Here is an 11,528-nt window from a genome sequence, read left to right as displayed (position 1 = left end):
TCTGGGCCAGGCATTCGTGGCCGCGTGGAAACGGTCTTTCTGGGCCAGGCATTCGTGGCCGTGTGGAAACGGTCTTTCTGGGCCAGGCATTCGTGGCCGTGTGGAAACGGTCTTTCTGGGCCATGCATTCGTGGCCGTGTGGAAACGGTCTTTCTGGGCCAGGCATTCGTGGCCGTGTGGAAACGGTCTTTCTGGGCCAGGCATTCGTGGCCGTGTGGAAACGGTCTTTCTGGGCCAGGCATTCGTGGCCGTGTGGAAATGGTCTTTCTGGGCCAGGCATTCGTGTGGAAACGGTCTTTCTGGGCCAGGCATTCGTGGCCGTGTGGAAATGGTCTTTCTGGGCCAGGCATTCGTGGCCGTGTGGAAACGGTCTTTCTGGGCCAGGCATTCGTGGCCGTGTGGAAACGGTCTTTCTGGGCCAGGCATTCGTGTGGAAACGGTCTTTCTGGGCCAGGCATTCGTGGCCGTGTGGAAACGGTCTTTCTGGGCCAGGCATTCGTGTGGAAACGGTCTTTCTGGGCCAGGCATTCGTGTGGAAACGGTCTTTCTGGGCCAGGCATTCGTTAAACTGCAGTACGGAGGCCAAAACCGCATTGGTGTAAAGTACTTAAGTAAAAATACTTTTTTGGGTATCTGTACTTTACTTTTTATATATTTTTGACAACTTTTACTTTTACTTAACTACATTCCTAAAGAAATCTGTACTTCTGACTTCCATACATTTTTCCTGACAGCCAAAAGTACACATTACATTTATAATTTTCAGGCAGGCCAGCAAAATGGTCCAAATTCACTCACCTATCAATATAACACAATGTCATCCCTACTGGCGGACTCACTAAACACAAGTACTGTTGTTGTAAATGAGGAGTGTTGGAGTGTGCCCCTGTTTCTCAGAAATCTTTACATCTACTTTTCACCTTTTACTCAACGATGACAATTGAGTCCTTTTTCCACCACTGCAAAACCAGGCTTCTAGACCGGAACCATGACCCCTTGTGTGAGTTGCATGATCAACTCATATCATTACTATAACATAACACAGAACATGCCTTTAAAATTCGTGTGGAATTTATAAATAATTCATAAATAATTTAATTTGTTGTAGGTAGCCTAGCTTCTGTTAATAGCTTGCGACGCTATTGGTTTGAATTTAGACACAAAATCCTAGGCCTAATTGTAGTCACCCCATAGGTTGAATAATATTTGCCTGTAACTGTGCCATTAGCTGTGGGTAACAGGCCTACTACAGTAATTACCTGGCCTACTAAGTTTCAGTCTCAGGTTGTATATAGGACTAGGGCCACCACTGATACTCCTTACCTTCAGAAGCATCTCTCATTCCGCAGTAATTCATCAATCATTGATCAGTAGTATGAACTGGATCACCTCGGTTTTGCCTTCTCTCAGTTGATGTAGTCATGGTAAATCACCCACCAGGCGGCCAGGTCTCACCAACGTGCACCTCCCTCAGCGCAGCACAGCAGCGTAATTACCCATGATCACTTCCTCCTGTTAATTGATACTCAGAAGAGACATCATGATGACGTAGTCTGTTTTATTATTGTGGTCATTTCCCAAGAAGGCAGGAAATATTGTGTCATTGAAACAATAATGTGTCAGCCTATTATAATCTGGTAAACAGGCAGTTGGGAATTGTAGCCTATTTAAGACATTTAAATGACATGTAAATATTATGTTGATCTGACCCAATATCCAATATGGAGGATTATTCCAATTTAATTGTCCAACATTAGTTAAATGACATGACACTGTCCCCATAGGCCTGCTAGTGGATACTGTAGCAAAGCTGCCTGCATCGAATCCGCATGCATACTAAAGCCTTGTGCACACTAGTTACATCAAACGGTGTGCGTTCTGGTGGAAGTCCATTCATGGGTTTTTCACTCTCAACAGTTTCTTGTGTGTATGAAGAATGGTCCACCATCGAAAGGGGATCCAGCCAACTTGACACTTGGTACGTGCTTGCATTTACGTAGGGCTGCTTATGTAAAGGATTGGGGTGGAAACAGCCAATCAATTCCTGTCTTTGGGTCAGCACTGCTCTTCAAATTGACCTTTTGACCTCATTGTCCCCAAGGCAACAACTGAGCATCTGGTCATTAAGAAAAGTATCTATTTTTATCAGATATCCATCGATTTGGATTGGGTTGGAGCGAGCGGTCGCATCCGCACTCGGTCCGCAGGTAGTATTACATTCTCATTACATTTCATTATAGTACAACGGTTTGATTTGTCTAATCTTAGCAATTTCTTCTTAGCTAGCTACATAGCCGTCTTTGTATCATAGATAATTGCGTAATTATCGTATTTCGTCGTCCTAACGCAGTCTACACTGCTATCTGCCCTGCAGCTAGCCAGCTAGCTAACGTCCACCGTCTACCGATTAGCAGCACAACTATTACACTCAACTGAACGACTTGATTAGTGTAGTGTTAGCTAGCTACATAGTTGTCTTTGCTGTCTTCGTATCCAAGATAATTGTGTAGTTTAGAGTGTGTAGTTTTAGAGTGATTATCTTAATTTACCGAGGTTAGCTAGCCAGCTATTTGTCGTCCTTAACGTAGGAGACACTGCTAGCTAGCCAACAGCTAGCCAACGTCTACCGAACAGAACTTCCGCACTCAACAACCCGGTCGCATTTCGCTTCGCTCCACAGGTAGTATCACATTTTTCATTTCATTTCATTACAGTACAACGGCTTGATTTGTTTGATCGTAGCTAGCTACATAGCTAGCTACATAGCCGTCTTTGTATCAAAGATAATTGTGTAGTCTAGAGCGATTTCCTAGGTTAGCTAGCCAGCTATTGTCGTTCTTTTAACGCAACGTAACGTAATCAACACTGCTAGCTAGCCAGCTAGCCCCGAATAGCAGCACAGTAGAAACTAGTACACTCAACGGAACGACTTGATTAGTGTAGTGTCAACAACGCAGCCACTGCCAGCTAGCCTACATAGTCAACAACGCAGCCTCTGCCAGCTAGCCTACTTCAGCAGTACTGTATCATTTTAATCATTTTAGTCAATAAGATTCTTGCTACGTAAGCTTAACTTTCTGAACACTCGAGACGTGTAGTCCACTTGTCATTCCAATCTCCTTTGCATTAGCGTAGCCTCTTGTGTAGCCTGTCAACTATGTGTCTGTCTATCCCTGTTCTCTCCTCTCTGCACAGACCATACAAACGCTCCACACCGCGTGGCCGCAGCCACCCTAATCTGGTGGTCCCAGCGCGCACGACCCACGTGGAGTTCCAGGTCTCCGGTAGCCTCTGGAACTGCCGATCTGCGGCCAACAAGGCAGAGTTCATCTCAGCCTATGCCTCCCTCCCAGTCCCTCGACTTCTTGGCACTGACGGAAACATGGATCACCACAGACAACACTGCTACTCCTACTGCTCTCTCTTCGTCTGCCCACGTGTTCTCGCACACCCCGAGAGCTTCTGGTCAGCGGGGTGGTGGCACCGGGATCCTCATCTCTCCCAAGTGGTCATTCTCTCTTTCTCCCCTTACCCATCTGTCTATCGCCTCCTTTGAATTCCATGCTGTCACAGTTACCAGCCCTTTCAAGCTTAACATCCTTATCATTTATCGCCCTCCAGGTTCCCTCGGAGAGTTCATCAATGATCTTGATGCCTTGATAAGCTCCTTTCCTGAGGACGGCTCACCTCTCACAGTTCTGGGCGACTTTAACCTCCCCACGTCTACCTTTGACTCATTCCTCTCTGCCTCCTTCTTTCCACTCCTCTCCTCTTTTGACCTCACCCTCTCACCTTCCCCCTACTCACAAGGCAGGAAATACGCTCGACCTCATCTTTACTAGATGCTGTTCTTCCACTAACCTCATTGCAACTCCCCTCCAAGTCTCCGGCCACTACCTTGTATCCTTTTCCCTCTCGCTCTCATCCAACACTTCCCACACTGCCCCTACTCGGATGGTATCGCGCTGTCCCAACCTTCGCTCTCTCTCCCCCGCTACTCTCTCCTCTTCCATCCTATCATCTCTTCCCTCTGCTCAAACCTTCTCCAACCTATCTCCTGATTCTGCCTCCTCAACCCTCCTCTCCTCCCTTTCTGCATCCTTTGACTCTCTATGTCCCCTATCCTCCAGGCCGGCTCGGTCCTCCCCTCCCGCTCCGTGGCTCGACGACTCATTGCGAGCTCACAGAACAGGGCTCCGGGCAGCCGAGCGGAAATGGAGGAAAACTCGCCTCCCTGCGGACCTGACATCCTTTCACTCCCTCCTCTCTACATTTTCCTCTTCTCTCTCTGCTGCTAAAGCCACTTTCTACCACTCTAAATTCCAAGCATCTGCCTCTAACCCTAGGAAGCTCTTTGCCACCTTCTCCTCCCTCCTGAATCCTCCTCCCCCCTCCTCCCTCTCTGCAGATGACTTCGTCAACCATTTTGAAAAGAAGGTCGACGACATCCGATCCTCGTTTGCTAAGTCAAACGACACCGCTGGTTCTGCTCACACTGCCCTACCCTGTGCTCTGACCTCTTTCTCCCCTCTCTCTCCAGATGAAATCTTGCGTCTTGTGACGGCCGGCCGCCCAACAACCTGCCCGCTTGACCCTATCCCCTCCTCTCTTCTCCAGACCATTTCCGGAGACCTTCTCCCTTACCTCACCTCGCTCATCAACTCATCCCTGACCGCTGGCTACGTCCCTTCCGTCTTCAAGAGAGCGAGAGTTGCACCCCTTCTGAAAAAACCTACACTCGATCCCTCCGATGTCAACAACTACAGACCAGTATCCCTTCTTTCTTTTCTCTCCAAAACTCTTGAACGTGCCGTCCTTGGCCAGCTCTCCCGCTATCTCTCTCAGAATGACCTTCTTGATCCATATCAGTCAGGTTTCAAGACTAGTCATTCAACTGAGACTGCTCTTCTCTGTATCACGGAGGCGCTCCGCACTGCTAAAGCTAACTCTCTCTCCTCTGCTCTCATTCTTCTAGACCTATCGGCTGCCTTCGATACTGTGAACCATCAGATCCTCCTCTCCACCCTCTCCGAGTTGGGCATCTCCGGCGCGGCCCACGCTTGGATTGCGTCCTACCTGACAGGTCGCTCCTACCAGGTGGCGTGGCGAGAATCCGTCTCCACACCACGTGCTCTCACCACCGGTGTCCCCCAGGGCTCTGTTCTAGGCCCTCTCCTATTCTCGCTATACACCAAGTCACTTGGCTCTGTCATAACCTCACATGGTCTCTCCTATCATTGCTATGCAGACGACACACAATTAATCTTCTCCTTTCCCCTTCTGATGACCAGGTGGCGAATCGCATCTCTGCATGTCTGGCAGACATATCCGTGTGGATGACGGATCACCACCTCAAGCTGAACCTCGGCAAGACGGAGCTGCTCTTCCTCCCGGGAAGGACTGCCCGTTCCATGATCTCGCCATCACGGTTGACAACTCCATTGTGTCCTCCTCCCAGAGCGCTAAGAACCTTGGCGTGATCCTGGACAACACCCTGTCGTTCTCAACTAACATCAAGGCGGTGGCCCGTTCCTGTAGGTTCATGCTCTACAACATCCGCAGAGTACGACCCTGCCTCACACAGGAAGCGGCGCAGGTCCTAATCCAGGCACTTGTCATCTCCCGTCTGGATTACTGCAACTCGCTGTTGGCTGGGCTCCCTGCCTGTGCCATTAAACCCCTACAACTCATCCAGAACGCCGCAGCCCGTCTGGTGTTCAACCTTCCCAAGTTCTCTCACGTCACCCCGCTCCTCCGCTCTCTCCACTGGCTTCCAGTTGAAGCTCGCATCCGCTACAAGACCATGGTGCTTGCCTACGGAGCTGTGAGGGGAACGGCACCTCAGTACCTCCAGGCTCTGATCAGGCCCTACACCCAAACAAGGGCACTGCGTTCATCCACCTCTGGCCTGCTCGCCTCCCTACCACTGAGGAAGTACAGTTCCCGCTCAGCCCAGTCAAAACTGTTCGCTGCTCTGGCCCCCAATGGTGGAACAAACTCCCTCACGACGCCAGGACAGCGGAGTCAATCACCACCTTCCGGAGACACCTGAAACCCCACCTCTTTAAGGAATACCTAGGATAGGATAAAGTAATCCCTCTCACCCCCCTTAAAAGATTTAGATGCACTACTGTTCCACTGGATGTCATAAGGTGAATGCACCAATTTGTAAGTCGCTCTGGATAAGAGCGTCTGCTAAATGACTTAAATGTAAATGTAAATGTAAACTATGGGAAGCATTGGAGTCAACAGGGGCAAGCATCCCTGTGCAACGCTTTGGACACCTTGTAGAGTCCATTCCGAGACGAATTGAGGCAACTCAATATTAAGAAGGTGAAACTGTTGAGCATGAAAACTCCAGTAGTGTTGCAGTTCTTGACACACTCAAACCGGTGCGTTCAAGGGCACTTAAATCTTTCATTCACCCTCTGAATGACACGCATACACAATCCATGTCTCAATTGTCTAAAAACTTAAAAATGGGCCAATTGTGCACCGCCTCATGGGTCTCCTGATCGCGGCCGGTTACGACACAGCCTGGGATCAAATCCAGGTCTGTAGTGACACATCTAACACTGCAATGTAGTGCCTTAGACAGCTGCGCCACTCGATTTTGCCCATTCTAATGTTCAATAAAACAGTAAGTGAATGCCTCAATGTCTGCCTGCTTTATATAGCAAGCCACAGCCACATGACTCACTGCCTGTAAGAGGGAACCCTATTTTGTCAACATAGTGTACCTACAAAACTGAGTATATATAGAACCTTTTTTTAGTAAAAGGTTCTTTAATCTCATAATTTCGTCCAAAAAACCTTAAGGTTCTATATAGAACCCCCAATAACCCTTTTTTTCGAAGAGTGCATTTAAGGTAAACGCTGTATGAGTTAATAAGGCTGATAGAAGAGATCCGAATGTTGATAAAACTATAAGTTCTTCACATTTTAGGCGCAGTAACGTGCACACAGTGGTAGGCCTATGCACAAACTTTCCAAAATGCAATTTGCGGGAAAAAAATAAACATTCTAAAATGTGCACCATTGCAAGATGCAAGTGGTTTCGTGGACAGAGACGGAAATATCAGTTAGAAATGTTGAAAGAGGTGAGATCTCAAGATGCAACTACTATCATGGGTTGCTAGGATAATGCATTTGTCTGCTAGACAATGAAAGAAAGTTTAAAGAGACTTTGAAGCACGGTGTGACAGAACCTGGTGAGAAGCTCTGCCTAATTAAACTGTTTGGGCTAATTGTCCAGCCATTTAAATGTATTTTTTTAATTGAACCTTTATTTAAGTAGGCAAGTCAGTTAAGAACAAATTCTTATTTACAATGACGGCCTACCGGGGAACAGTTGGTTAACTGCCTTGTTCAGGGGCAGAAAGACAGATATTTACCTTGTCAGCTCTGTGATTCAATCCAGCAACCTTTCAGGTTACTGGCCCAACCCTCTAACCACCTGCCGCCCCTAAATCACACACTTGATTGACCAATGAACCTTAGCTGAACTCTGTCAGCCACCTAACTGGGAAGGTGCTGGAAGGAGCTGGGAAGGGTTTGTTGAGGATCAATAATTAAGGAACACGAAAAATAAACTGATGCTAATTACGGTCTTCTGGTAGAGGGAAAGACTCCCAAAAACCTCCTCTATTAAATGTTAACTACAAAGTAGCTTATGCCTACCTGGCAGAATGATAGAAATTATTTGCATCAATCCAGTGGTCATTTGTTTTGAAAACTCTGCACAATCACAGAAGCACTACAGAAACACTGCGAACCAAACAGCAGTGCTAGGTGGCTGTACTACAGAAACACTGCTAAACTAACAGCAGTGCTAGGTGGCTGTACTACAGAAACACTACTAAACTAACAACAGTGCTAGGTGTCTGTACTACAGAAACACTGCTAAACTAACAACAGTGCTAGGTGGCAGTACTACAGAAACACTGCTAATCAAACAACAGTGCTAGGTGGCTGTACTACAGAAACACTGCTAATCAAACAACAGTGCTAGGTGGCTGTACTACAGAAACACTGCTAACCAAACAACAGTGCTAGGTGGCTGTACTACAGAAATTCTGCTAACCAAACAACAGTGCTAGGTGTCTGTACTACAGAAACACTGCTAAACTAACAACAGTGCTAGGTGGCTGTACTACAGAAACACTACTAAACTAACAACAGTGCTAGGTGTCTGTACTACAGAAACACTGCTAATCAAACAACAGTGCTAGGTGGCTGTACTACATTTACATTTACATTTAAGTCATTTAGCAGACGCTCTTATCCAGAGCGACTTACAAATTGGTGCATTCACCTTATGACCTCCAGTGGAACAGTAGTGCATCTAAATCTTTTCAGGGGAGGGGGTGAGAGGGATTACTTTATCCTATCCTAGGTATTCCTTAAAGAGGTGGGGTTTCAGGTGTCTCCGGAAGGTGGTGATTGACTCCGCTGTCCTGGCGTCGTGAGGGAGTTTGTTCCACCATTGGGGGGCCAGAGCAGCGAACAGTTTTGACTGGGCTGAGCGGGAACTGTACTTCCTCAGTGGTAGGGAGGCGAGCAGGCCAGAGGTGGATGAACGCAGTGCCCTTGTTTGGGTGTAGGGCCTGATCAGAGCCTGGAGGTACTGAGGTGCCGTTCCCCTCACAGCTCCGTAGGCAAGCACCATGGTCTTGTAGCGGATGCGAGCTTCAACTGGAAGCCAGTGGAGGGAGCGGAGGAGCGGGGTGACGTGAGAGAACTTGGGAAGGTTGAACACCAGACGGGCTGCGGCGTTCTGGATGAGTTGTAGGGGTTTAATGGCACAGGCAGGGAGCCCAGCCAACAGCGAGTTGCAGTAATCCAGACGGGAGATGACAAGTGCCTGGATTAGGACCTGCGCCGCTTCCTGTGTGAGGCAGGGTCGTACTCTGCGGATGTTGTAGAGCATGAACCTACAGGAACGGGCCACCGCCTTGATGTTAGTTGAGAACGACAGGGTGTTGTCCAGGATCACGCCAAGGTTCTTAGCGCTCTGGGAGGAGGACACAATGGAGTTGTCAACCGTGATGGCGAGATCATGGAACGGGCAGTCCTTCCCCGGGAGGAAGAGCAGCTCCGTCTTGCCGAGGTTCAGCTTGAGGTGGTGATCCGTCATCCACACGGATATGTCTGCCAGACATGCAGAGATGCGATTCGCCACCTGGTCATCAGAAGGGGGAAAGGAGAAGATTAATTGTGTGTCGTCTGCATAGCAATGATAGGAGAGACCATGTGAGGTTATGACAGAGCCAAGTGACTTGGTGTATAGCGAGAATAGGAGAGGGCCTAGAACAGAGCCCTGGGGGACACCAGTGGTGAGAGCACGTGGTGTGGAGACGTATTCTCGCCACGCCACCTGGTAGGAGCGACCTGTCAGGTAGGACGCAATCCAAGCGTGGGCCGCGCCGGAGATGCCCAACTCGGAGAGGGTGGAGAGGAGGATCTGATGGTTCACAGTATCGAAGGCAGCCGATAGGTCTAGAAGGATGAGAGCAGAGGAGAGAGAGTTAGCTTTAGCAGTGCGGAGCGCCTCCGTGATACAGAGAAGAGCAGTCTCAGTTGAATGACTAGTCTTGAAACCTGACTGATTTGGATCAAGAAGGTCATTCTGAGAGAGATAGCGGGAGAGCTGGCCAAGGACGGCACGTTCAAGAGTTTTGGAGAGAAAAGAAAGAAGGGATACTGGTCTGTAGTTGTTGACATCGGAGGGATCGAGTGTAGGTTTTTTCAGAAGGGGTGCAACTCTCGCTCTCTTGAAGACGGAAGGGACGTAGCCAGCGGTCAGGGATGAGTTGATGAGCGAGGTGAGGTAAGGGAGGAGGTCTCCGGAAATGGTCTGGAGAAGAGAGGAGGGGATAGGGTCAAGCGGGCAGGTTGTAGGGCGGCCGGCCGTCACAAGACGCGAGATTTCATCTGGAGAGAGAGGGGAGAAAGAGGTCAGAGCACAGGGTAGGGCAGTGTGAGCAGAACCAGCGGTGTCGTTTGACTTAGCAAACGAGGATCAGATGTCGTCGACCTTCTTTTCAAAATGGTTGACGAAGTCATCTGCAGAGAGGGAGGAGGGGGAGGGGGAGGAGGATTCAGGAGGGAGGAGAAGGTTGCAAAGAGCTTCCTAGGGTTAGAGGCAGATGCTTGGAATTTAGAGTGGTAGAAAGTGGCTTTAGCAGCAGAGAGAGAAGAGGAAAATGTAGAGAGGAGGGAGTGAAAGGATGTCAGGTCCGCAGGGAGGCGAGTTTTCCTCCATTTCCGCTCGGCTGCCCGGAGCCCTGTTCTGTGAGCTCGCAATGAGTCGTCGAGCCACGGAGCGGGAGGGGAGGACCGAGCCGGCCTGGAGGATAGGGGACATAGAGAGTCAAAGGATGCAGAAAGGGAGGGAGGAGGGTTGAGGAGGCAGAATCAGGAGATAGGTTGGAGAAGGTTTGAGCAGAGGGAAGAGATGATAGGATGGAAGAGGAGAGAGTAGCGGGGGAGAGAGAGCGAAGGTTGGGACGGCGCGATACCATCCGAGTAGGGGCAGTGTGGGAAGTGTTGGATGAGAGCGAGAGGGAAAAGGATACAAGGTAGTGGTCGGAGACTTGGAGGGGAGTTGCAACGAGGTTAGTGGAGGAACAGCATCTAGTAAAGATGAGGTCGAGCGTATTTCCTGCCTTGTGAGTAGGGGGAAGGTGAGAGGGTGAGGTCAAAAGAGGAGAGGAGTGGAAAGAAGGAGGCAGAGAGGAATGAGTCAAAGGTAGGCGTGGGGAGGTTAAAGTCGCCCAGAACTGTGAGAGGTGAGCCGTCCTCAGGAAAGGAGCTTATCAAGGCATCAAGCTCATTGATGAACTCTCAGAGGGAACCTGGAGGGCGATAAATGATAAGGATGTTAAGCTTGAAAGGGCTGGTAACTGTGACAGCATGGAATTCAAAGGAGGCGATAGACAGATGGGTAAGGGGAGAAAGAGAGAATGACCACTTGGGAGAGATGAGGATCCCGGTGCCACCACCCCGCTGACCAGAAGCTCTCGGGTGTGCGAGAACACGTGGGCAGACGAAGAGAGAGCAGTAGGAGTAGCAGTGTTGTCTGTGGTGATCCATGTTTCCGTCAGTGCCAAGAAGTCGAGGGACTGGAGGGAGACATAGGCGGAGATGAACTCTGCCTTGTTGGCCGCAGATCGGCAGTTCCAGAGGCTACCGGAGACCTGGAACTCCACGTGGGTCGTGCGCGCTGGGACCACCAGATTAGGGTGGCCGCGGCCACGCGGTGTGGAGCGTTTGTATGGTCTGTGCAGAGAGGAGAGAACAGGGATAGACAGACACATAGTTGACAGGCTACACAAGAGGCTACGCTAATGCAAAGGAGATTGGAATGACAAGTGGACTACACGTCACGAGTGTTCAGAGAGTTAAGCTTACGTAGCAAGAATCTTATTGACTAAAATGATTAAAATGATACAGTACTGCTGAAGTAGGCTAGCTGGCAGAGGCTGCGTTGTTGACTAAGTAGGCTAGTTGGCATTGGCTGCGTTGTT

The sequence above is a fragment of the Oncorhynchus nerka genome, linkage group LG15 (assembly GCF_034236695.1).
Source record: "Oncorhynchus nerka isolate Pitt River linkage group LG15, Oner_Uvic_2.0, whole genome shotgun sequence".
Lineage (NCBI taxonomy): Eukaryota > Metazoa > Chordata > Actinopteri > Salmoniformes > Salmonidae > Oncorhynchus > Oncorhynchus nerka.
This window is presented reverse-complemented; position numbering follows the sequence as displayed.